This window comes from Zalophus californianus, chromosome X (assembly GCF_009762305.2).
Source record: "Zalophus californianus isolate mZalCal1 chromosome X, mZalCal1.pri.v2, whole genome shotgun sequence".
Taxonomy (NCBI): Eukaryota; Metazoa; Chordata; class Mammalia; order Carnivora; family Otariidae; genus Zalophus; species Zalophus californianus.
In genome coordinates this window covers 23,273,604-23,285,705 of record NC_045612.1, presented here as the reverse complement: position 1 = coordinate 23,285,705, position 12,102 = coordinate 23,273,604, and the positions used below count along the sequence as shown (strand labels likewise).

The 12,102-nt window shown below is 36.2% G+C and overlaps 1 pseudogene; it reads left to right on the top strand.

Moving 5' to 3' along the window:
• Window positions 1-11,114: 11,114 nt before the first annotated feature.
• Window positions 11,115-11,577, top strand: LOC113931539 (annotated as a pseudogene).
• Window positions 11,578-12,102: the final 525 nt, after the last annotated feature.

Sequence of the window (12,102 nt, the reverse complement as noted above, 5' to 3'; positions counted from 1 at the left end):
TAGGAGACCTAAATTTCATCTGGTCCCAGGAATTCAGCTAGATAGGGATCAAACCATTCTGAACACCGACAAACTCAACAGGAGGTGGAAGAAAAGAATAACAGCAAGCCTCTGAACAGAACAGCGACCACTTTCTGGAAGGTAGGACCTGCGGAGAAGTGAATCTGAGACGATATTCCGGAAGATAGACAGCAGGGGAAGGGGCCTCTGTCAGCCGCTACTGGCAAGTGATAGAGCAAGAGCACAAAATCGGAAATTTTAGAATTCGGCTCTGCTGAGGGACGTCGTTCCAGTGGCTATGTGGGGGATGGAACCCTCGCTGGGACAGTGTGGTCTCAGGACCCTCGGGATCACAGAACAACTGGGGATGCCTGAGTGTGGCAGAGCTCCCAGGTATCAGAGAGGGGAAGCTAGCTGCAGAGACAGAGCCAAGGAGTGGGCTCTCAGCTCGGGGTTGCCATAAATCATGATCCACAGCACAGTTGGGCCACTGCTCTTCTAGCAGGGACCCAACAAGCAGCAGATCTGGGGAAACTCCCCTTCCTGCCCCCAGAGAAGTGATGTGGGAGCGCACCACAGGAATCTCCTGGGTTTGGAGACAACACACGGGGTCGTGTGCCAGAGATAGAAACGCTTGGACACAGGCCGGGTGAGCACAGAGTGCGGCCAGAGACCAGAAAGATGGGAGTGATTGACTGCTTTTCTCTTGGGGCTCACTGAGGAGTGGAGCCCCGAGTTCTCAGCTCCTCTGGGGTGGAGATTGAGGGGTGGCCATTTTCATTCATCCTCCAAAGCTGTACGGAAAGCTTGCAGGGAACAAAAGCTCCCAAGAGCAAACCCAAGCACATAACTTAGCGGGGCAATTCCACCTCCAACAAAGACATTCGAGAACCACAGCAACAGGCCCCTCCCCCAGAAGATCAGCAAGAAGAGCCAGCCAAGACCAAGTTTACCGACCAATGAGAACTGCTTAACTCCAGCAATAGGGGAATACAACACATAGATTTCATGGCTTTTATGTAATGATTCTTTAGTCTTTCAAAGTTACTTTTTTAAATTTTCTTTTTTAGCTTTTTCTTTCTTTTTTTAGTTTGAACTTTTCTTTTTCCCTTTTTCAATAGCTTATCAATCCCTTTTATAATTTTTTTTTATTTTTCATTTTTAGAGTCATATTCTATCCCTTCATAGTAGTTACCCTTATTTTTGGTATATATATATATATATATATATATATATATATATATATATATATATATATAGTTCTTTTTAAAATTTTGGGATACAGTTTCTTCTAACAGACTAAAATATACCCTAAATCTCTAGTGTATGGCTTTGTTCTAGTCTCCTGCCTGATCACATTCTCTCCCTTTTTTTTTAAATCCTCTTCTTTCTTTTTTCAACCTTCTTATCAATTCATTTTATAAATTTTTTTATAATTTTCACCTTTACAGTCATATTTCATCCCTTCATTGTATTTACCCTTATTTTTATACAAATATAAGCTTTTCTTTCTTTAAAATTTTGGGAGGCACTTTCTTCTAACAGACCAAAATCGCCCAAAATCTAGTGTGTGGCACTGATCTATGCACCAGCCTGATCATATTTGATCATATTCTATTTTTTTGTTTTGCTTTTGATTTTGTTTGTTTGTTTTTATCTTTTTCTTTTTTCTTTCTTTCCCTTGCTTTTCCCCCAGTTTCAGGTCTCTTCTGATTTTTTTAGTGTATATTTTCCGGGGAGATTTTTACCCTGTTAGCATTTTGTTCTCTCATTCATCTATTCTCCTTTGGACAAAATGACAAGATGGAAAAAATCACCTCAAAAATCAGAACAAGAAGCAGTACCGACTGCCAGGGACCTAATCAATACGGACATTAGTACAATGTCAGAACTAGAGTTTAGAATGACGATTTTAAAGATACTAGCCAGGCTTGAAAAAATCATGGAAGATATTAGAGAAACCCTTTCTGGAGAAATAAAAGAACTAAAATCTAACCAAGTTGGAATCAAAAAGGCTATTAATGAGGTGCAATAAAAAATGGAGGCTCTCACTGCTAAGATAAATGAGGCAGAAGAGAGAATTAGTGATATAGAAGACCAAATGATGGAAAATAAAGAAGCTGAGAAAAAGAGAGATAAACAACTACTGTATCATGAGGGCAGAATTCGAGAGATAAGTGATACCATTAGATGAAACACTATTAGAATAATTGGGATCCCAAAAGAAGAAGAAAGAGAGAGAGGGGCAGAAGGTATATTGTAGCAGATTATAGCAGAGAACTTCCCTAATTTGGAGAAAGAAACAGCCATCAAAATCCAAGAGGCATAGAGAACCCCCCTCAAAATAAATAAAAATAGGTCAACACCCTGACATCTAATAGTAAAACTTACGAGTCTCAGAGACAAAGATAAAATCCTGAAAGGAGCTCGGGATAAGAGATCTGTAATCTACAATGGTAGAAACATTAGATTGGCAACAGACCCATCCAGAGACCTGGCAGGCCAGAGAGGACTGGCATGATATATTCAGAGCATTAAATGAGAAAAATATGCAGCCAAACATACTATATCCAGCTAGGCTGTCATTGAAAATTGAAGGAGCGATAAAAAGCTTCCAGGACAAAAACTACTGGAATTTGCAAACAGGACACCAGCCCTACAAGAAATATTGAAACGGGTCCTCTAAGCAAAGAGAGAGCCTAAAAGTAACATAGACCAGAAAAGAACACAGACAGTATACAGTAACAGTCACCTTACAGGCAATACAATGGCACTAAATTCATATCTTTCTTTTTTTTTCAAAGATTTTTTTATTTATTTGAGAGAGAGAGAAAGAGATAGAGAGCACTAGAGGAAAGAGGGTCGGAGGGAGAAGCAGACTCCCTGCTGAGCAGGGAGCCTGATGTGGGACTCGATCCTGGGACTCCAGGATCATGACCTGAGCCGAAGGCAGTTGCTTAACCAACTGAGCCACCCAGGCACCCTACATTCATATCTTTCAATGGTTACCCTGAATGTAAATGGGCTAAATGCCCCAATCAAAAGACAGAGGCTATCAGATTGGATAAGAAAAACCCATCGATATGCTGTCTGCAAGAGACTCATTTTAGACTGAAAGTCACCCCCAGATTGAAAGTCAGGGGGTCGAAAACCATGTACCAGGCTAATGGACACCACAAGAGGGCTGGGGTGGCAATCCTTATACCAGAGAAATTAGATTTTAAACCAAAGACTGTAATAAGAGATGAGAAAGGACACTATATCATACTTAAAGGGCCTATCCAACAAGAAGATCTAACAATTGTAAATATTAATGCCTCTAAAATGAGGGTACCCAATTATATAAGCCAATTAATAAGAAAAGCAAAGAAACACATCCAGAACTATACAGTAATAGTGGGGGACTTTAACACCCCCCTCACTGAAATGGACAGATCATCTAAGCAAAAGATCAACAAGGAAATAAAGACTTTAAATGACACACTGGACCAAGTGGACTTCACAGATATATTCAGAACATTCCATCCCAAAGCAACAGAATACACATTCTTCTCTAGTGCCCTTGGATCATTCTCTAGAACAGATCACATCCTAGGACACAAATCAGGTCTCAACTGGTACCAAAAGATTAGGATCATTCCCTGCATATTTTTGGACTATAATGCTTTGAAACTAGAACTTGAACACAAGAGGAAAGTTGGAAAGAAATCAAGTACATGGAGGCTAAAGAGCATCCTACTAAAGAATGAATGGGTCAACCAGGAAATTAAAGAAGAATTAAAAATTTCATGGAAACAAATGAAAATGAAAATACAGCTGTTCAAAATCTTTGGGATGCAACAAAGGCAGACCTAAGAGGAAAGAATATAGCAATACAAGCCTTTCTCAAGAAACAAGAAAGGTCCCAAATACACAACCTAACCCTACACCTAAAGGAGCTGGAGAAAGAATAGCAAATAAAGCCTAAACCCAACAGGAGAAGAGAAATAATAAACATCAGAGCAGAAATCAATGAAATAGAAACCAAAAGAACAGTAGAACAGATCAATGAAACTAGGAGCAGAATTGATTCTTTGAAAGAATTAACAAGATTGATAAACCCATGGCCAGACTTATCAAATGGGAAGGAGAAATGACTCAAATAAATAAAATCATGAATGAAAAAGGAGCGATCACAACCAAAACCAAAGAAATACAAACAATCATAAGAACATATTATGAGGAACTATATGCAGCAAATTAGGTAATCTGGACAAATGGATGCATTCCTAGAGATGTTTCAACTACCAAAACTGAACCAGGAAGAAATAGAAAACCTGAACAGACCTATAACCATTAAGGAAATTGAAGCAGTCATCAAAAATCTCCCAACAACAAAAGCCCAGGGCCAGATGGCTTCCCAGGTGAATTCTACCAAACATTTAAAAAAGGATTAATACCTATTCTTCTGAAACTGTTCCAAAAAATAGAAATGGAAGGAAAACTTCCAAACATGTTTTATGAGGCCACCATTTCCTTGATCCCAAAACCTGACAAAGACCCCAGCAAAAAGGAGAATGACAGACCAATATCCTTGATGAACATGGATGCAAAAATTCTCACCAAAATAGTAGCCAATAGGATCCAACAGTATATTAAAAGGATTATTCACCACGACCAAGCGGTATTTCTTTCTGGGTTGCAAGGTTAGTTCAACATCTGCAAATCAATCGATGTGATACAATACATTAATAAAAGAAAGAACAAGAACCATATGATCTTCTCAATAGATACAGAAAAAGCATTTGAAAAAATACAGCATCCTTTTTGATCGAAACTTTTCAGACTATAGGGATGGAGGGTACATACCTCAATATCATAAAAGCCATCTATGAAAAACCCACAGTGAATATCATTCTCAATGGAGAAAAACTGAGAGCTTTCCCCCTAAGTTCAGGAACACGGCAGGGTTGTCCACTATCACCATTGTTTTTCAACATAGTATTAGAAGTCCTGGCCACAGCAATCAGACAACAAAAAGAAATAGAAAGGGATCTGAATCGGCAAAGAAGAATTCAAACTCACTTTTTGCACATGATATGATACTTTATGTGGAAAATCCAAAAGACTCCACCCCAAAACTGCTAGAACTCATACAGGAATTCAGTAAAGTGGCAGGATATAAAATCAATGTGCAGAAATCAGTGACATTCCTATACACCAATAACAAGACAGAAGAAAGAGGAATTAAGGAGTCGATCCCATTTACAATTGTGCCCAAAACCATATATACCTAGGAATAAATCTAACCAAAGAGGCAAAGAACCTGTACTCAGAAAATTATAAAATACTCACGAAAGAAATTGAGGAGGACACAAAGAATTGGAAAAGCTTTCCATGCTCATGGATAGGAAAAAAAAAATAGTGTGAAGATCTCAATGCCACCTAGAGCAGTCTACACATTTAAGGCTATCCTTATCAAAATACCGTCCACTTTTTTCAAAGAAATGGAACAAATAATCCTAAAATTTGTATGGAACCAGAAAAGACCCCGAATAGCCAGAGGAATGTTGAAAAAGAAAAGCAAAGCTGGCAGCATCACAATTCTGGACTTCAACCTCTATTATAACGCTGTCATCATCAAGACAGTATGGTACTGGCACAAAAACAGACACATAGATCAATGGAACAGAATAGAGAGCCCAGAAATGGACCCTCAACTCTATGGTCAACTTATCTTCAACAAAGCAGGAAAGAATGTCCAGTGGAAAAAAGACAGTCTCTTTTCAACAAATGGTGTTGGGAAAATTGGACAGCCAAATGCAGAAGAATGAAACTGGACCATTTCCTTACACCACACACAAAAATAGACTCAAAATGTTTGAAAGACCTAAAAATGTGAGACAGGAGTCCATCAAAATCCTAAAGGAAAACACAGGCAGCAACCTCTTCGACCTCAGCCACAGCAAATTATTCCTAGACACATCACCAAAGGCAAGGGAAGCAAGGGCAAAAATGAACTATTGGGACTTCATCAATATAAAAAACTTTTGCATAGCAAAGGAAACAGTCAACAAAGCCGAAAGACAGCTGACAGAATGGGAGAAGGTATTTGTAAATGACATATCAGATAAAGGGCTAGTATCCAAAATCTATAAATAACTTATTAAACTCAACACCCAAAGAACAAATGATCCAATCAAGAAATGGGCAGAAGACATGAACAGACATTTTTCCAAAGAAGACATCCAAATGGCCAACAGACACATGAGAATGTGGTCAACATCGCTCAGCATCAGGGAAATCCAAATCAAAACCTCAATGAGATACCACCTCACAGAAGTCAGAATGGCTAAAATTAACAAGTCAGGAAATGACAGATGTTGGCAGGGATGTGGAGAAAGGGGAACCCTCCTACACTGTTGGTGGGAATGCAAGCTGGCACAGCCACTCTGGAAAACAGTATGGAGGTTCCTCAAAAAGTTGAAAATAGAGGTACTGTATGACCCAGCAATTGCACTACTGGGTATTTATCCTAAAGATACAAATGTAGGGATCCAAAGGGGTACGTGCACCCCGATGTTTATAGCAGCAATGTCCACAATATCCAAACTTTGGAAAGAGCTAAGATGTTCATCAACAGATGAATGGATAAAGAAATGGTATATATATGCAATGGAATATTATGCAGCCATCAAAAGGAATGAAATCTTGCCATTCACAATGACGTGGATGGAACTAGAGGGTATTATGCTGAGCGAAATAAGTCAATCGGGGAGAGACATGTATCATATGACCTCACTGATATGAAGAGTTCTTAATCTCAGGAAACAAACAGGGTTGCTGGAGTGGTGGGGGGTGGGAGGGATGGGGTGGCTGGGTGATAGACATTGGGGAGGGTATGTGCTATGGTGAGCACTGTGAATTGTGTAAGTCTGTTGAATTATACACCTGTACCACTGAAATGAATAATACATTATATGTTAAGAAAAATAAAAAAGAAGAAGATAGCAGAAAGGGAAAAATGAGGGGGGGAATCAGAGGGGGAGACGAATCATGAGAGACTATTGACTCTGAGAAACAAACTGAGGGTTCTAGAGGGGAGGCGGGTGGGGGGATGGGTTAGCCTGGTGATGGGTATTAAAAAAGGCACATACTGTATGGAGCACTGTGTGTTATACACAAACAATGAATCATGGAATACTACATCAAAAACTAATGATATAATGTATGGTGATTAATATAATAATATAATAAATAAATAAATAAATAAATAAATAATAAAAAACAATAAATTTTAGTGTTTGTGAATTTAAAAAGTTTAGAAAATATCTAAGTTAAAGAAAAAATATTTTGATTAAACTATATTCTATAAATAAACTATAAACTATAAATATATAAAATATATTCTAGGTTCTACAATAAATATATGTATGTCATTAGTCACCAAATAAATATTTCAAAAATGTTATAATCTTAATTTGTTTTAGTATCCCATTTTCACTTTCAAAAGTACACGGACTTAGAAGACAAAATATATCACTCTGTAGAAGAGAAAACTAGGCCCAGGGAATTTAAGTAATGTTCTCAAGATTACTCAGATCTTTAATATTCAGAATTTCAACTTAATGTTGTCCTATTGCAATCCTCATGCTCTTCTTACTACACATGCTTATAATTTATAATTACCTATGTTAATGAGTGGATAAAGTGAATTTAAAAATCTATTAATAGCAAACATAGTTAATTCATCTGCCTTTGGGTGAGGTCTAAAACTCAGAGCGACTGAAAGATTCATCTTTCTCAATCTTATTTTCTTCTGAACTTTGTTAATCCTAGATGCTTCTCCTCATAGCTTATATTTATCAGTATTGCTCTATTTATGTCTCTTTTTATATTATGCAATTCATTGCCACACAAACAACTTCACGAGGGCTGTAGGTATGATTACATAATATTTTGTAAATAGTCTGTAGAAGCACAGAGAACTGTGAAAGTTAATTAGATACATATTTTTGAAAGTAATATTTCACTATTAAATTATTTTCTAATACAAATACAGCAGTATACACCTCTTCTTTGAATTAAGTTGAAAGTAGTGAGCCCTAAAGAACAATATTCTCTTTATATTTTAATTTTTTATGTGTTACTTTGTTCATTCAGTTTGCAGGAAGTTTTATTTTAAAAATGTACCTATAGGAACTAAAATAAACATTGCTTAAAAAGTAGGTGATATATACAAATCATTTTGATATCTAGTAAAGCATCAACATAAAAACCCAAAAAGATTTTATTTACTACAATGCATTCAATGAAAAGTTCTTTTTTCCAGCCTAAACTATGAATTCAATCTTACATATAGTCATTTTCATGTGGAAAATTTTTGCATTGTTCAATTGCAAACAACAGGGAGGTGCATTCATCTCTCTCATCTTGATATTACTCATTTTTGTTTCTCAAATACTCAACTGCCAATAAAGACATTCAAAAATTAATTGTTTGAAGTGACCTGCTTATTGTATATCTATATTACAATGAAAGAATATCAAAATTATATCTTTTCAAATCTAACTTTCATGCACTGTGGATTCTATGTAGCTAAAAAGACAAGTAATGGTGAATGTTACACGTCTATTCAGACAGCTCAAGTGAGGGAATCTAATACCATCGTCCAGTTGTATAACAGCCTTTTACCTTTTGGAACCACATATGTGGTTCAGTTATAGTTCATTTTTATTAGCTGAAGATATTCTAGCATTACAAAAATTGTGAAACTTTTGTGATCCAGTAATAATCAACATATGTTTTGAATATCTGAAAGAAGGCATTGTCCAAATCAACTTCTTCCTATGTCAAAGTCCGTTAAAATATCTTTTAGTCATTTCAAGGTTAAAGCTTCAATAATCATCAAATCTGTTCTCTATATGTACTCTAAGCATTCAAGCAAATCATGGGACCTTCATATATTTTGCAAAGAAAATTCAAGCAGCATGATAATTTAGTGATTTCGACTTTCTGTGATCTAGAAGTACTTAAGTGACTGAGAAATATACAGACAAAGGAAGAGCAAGCTAAACTCTCTCGTTGGTGTGTGTTTTTCACATTTAGGCTTCCATTGTGGGAACTAAAAGTATATGGTGAATTTAGCAAACCATTACAAGTGATACACTGATAAAAAGACAGCATTTATTCATATAGCCCTTAGAAAGGCAATATGTTTGTCAATTTATTGACCTTGTAGAGGATGTAAAAGTAATACAATGATATTTGGGTAACATAAATAGTGCAGCATAGGGTAAAATTTTATCCTTTATTCCATATCATTTTAGATGTGATTTAGGTCTATATAAATGATCCAATAGCCAAAATTATTTTATAGTTAAAATGATCACTGTACATCCCCTTAAAAGTGTTTTTTTAAATAGCAACATACAAATTACCATTATTTTATTTAGCCTGCCAAACAACATCTGACATTTATGTCTCATCTCTGTATTTTCTCAGTCTTTGGAATAAAACAGATTTAAAGTTGACTTCTAAGCTACCTTCTTTTGTGAAGTCCTTTTTAACAAAGAAACTGACAGTTTACAAAGATAACAAATGCTGCTTTTGTCCTTACTTGCTAACGTTTGTCTTCCAATATCTTAGACGCTTAAGACATCAATAAAAACAAAAACTGTTCTCATTGCATTTTGATTATAAATGTGTGAACAGTATTATATTAATTTCTCATTTCTGATGAACAGTAAATTCTTCTAACATTACAATTCTCTTTACTTTTCATTTAAGAATGATTAGACATGAGTGGTTATTAAAGAGCCTTTAGCAGGTGGAAAAAAGGAACTTATATAATTTTGTTTATTTTCATTGGTAATTGCCTTAGGCATATCTTCTCACTTAAAAAAAAAAAAGGACACCCAAGGATATATATGTGTGTACAAATGCCAAGAGTACTCACTTAGATATATACTGACCCATTGGTCCCTATTTAACAATAAAAAATACCCTCTTATATGCAATCAATTTAGGCTATTATTGAACTCAATATCGATAACCTCCTGTGGTAAAGATGAATATCTGTCCATCTCAATCTAATTTCTTGTTTTTCAATATCAATTGTACCAGGGTACCCAGCCAACAAGTTGTGAGTGGCATATTAGTGGAAGTGACCTCTGTCACTTCCAGGCCAAAGCTCTTAAGCTAGTGTACTTTTTCCATATTCTTTTCCCTTTCTGGCCACCTGAATGACAATCTGCCAGGTAACATGAAAATCAAGTTTTAGAAAAGCAGAACTAACAAACCTATATGATCCCTGGACTCTTAGGTGAGCAAGAAATAAACTATATATTTATTGATCCATTTAATATTTTAATCTGTTACTGCAGTCTAGCCTACTCTAATTAATGCATTCCTCAATAGTTTTTATTCTATAACCAAAATGGAGTTATATAGGACACTACACTTTCATAATCATCCATCACATAATAAGTATGATTTTCAGGTCTATAGTGTTTCTCAATTGCTAGCTTCAATTTGTATTTGGTAAAATGTGTTAGAAAGTATATATTTTTGGGAGTCAGAAGACATCAGTTTAACCCCCACTTTGCCTTTTTCTAGTTACGTTACTTGGTGTAATTTATAACCTTTGTGCCTCAATTTCCTCATCTGAAAACTATTTAATAATATATAATTGACAATTTTGTGTCAGTTTGTGTGTGTGTGTGTGTGTGTGTGTGTGTGTTGTGTGAAGGAATTAAAAGATAGTATTTATTAAAATTCCAAACATACTTGAAATATTATTCCAAATTAATATTCACTAATATTAAGTTGATTTGATTAATAATAAAGTGGTGATAGAAGTAATCAAGCATTACTTCAGGATTTAGATGGAGAAAATGAAATCCAGAGAATTTAACTCAGTAGCATTGGTGAGATTATGGGGAAACTTTCACTTTTACTTTACTTATGTTTTGCTAGTCCTTTTTCTATGAAAATGAATGATTGTTGGGAATAAAGTAAAGATTTAACATAATCCTAAAGGATTAAAACATTGGACTATTCATCAATTAATGAAATTTGGTCTGCTTAAAAAACTATTTAAAGAAAAAAAAATAACAGTTGCTCCATCTCACACCATGGACCCCAATTCCCAGCTCTTCTTCCCTGGTGCCTGCACCCAAATCCCCCCAACCTATGAGATGCTCAAGGAGCAGCATGAGGTGGCTGTACTTGGGGCACACCAGAGCTGGGCTCCTTTGACAACCACCATGATCAACATCCACAGTGAGATGTCTGTGCCCAACTACATCATCTGGTCCCTGTTCAACACAATCTTCATGAACTTGGGCCACCCGGGCTTTGTGGCATTGGCCTACTGCATGAAGTCTAGGGACTGGAAGATGGTGGATGACATGACTGGGGCCCAGGCAACATGAAGGACCTCTAATCACCTATGCCTCCACCACCAAGTGTCTAAACATCTGGGCCCTGGTCTTAGGCCTCTTTCTGATTATTATGTTCATCATTATTTTCACCACTGGCTCACTGATGAGTTTCCAAGCAATTTCAAAGATCATACAAGGTTATGGAGGCTACTAGTAGCTCCCCATGGCCTGAACCTGTCACTCCTTTCACAGCATTTTATGTATATGTCAGTCTACAATTGAATTCAACAAAGCACTTTTGTGTGGAAAAAGAAAAAAAAAGAACAATAGGATTTGGTAATGATATAGGTTAGCAATTAAGAGTAAAGATTCTGAAACAAGATCATTCACATACATAACTGTTTCACAACTTACTATCTGCATAACTTTGGCTAAGTTATTTAACTCTCTAGGTCTCAATTTAATAATCTGTAAAAAATAGGTAGGAATAGTACTTACTCATTGGGCTGTTGTGATGATTAAAGGAGGTAATCCATAAAAGCACCCAGAACACACTTGACACATAGTAAGTTCTCAAATGCTGGTTATTTTTACTGAGAAATATGTGATACATGTGAGAAATTATAGATGTTGATTATTGAAAGAACAGGGAGACAATATGTTGACTGTATTAGTATCTAACTTCTCATTCAGGTGGCTGAAAAATACACAATCATCTGTAATGCTATCATTTCAATCA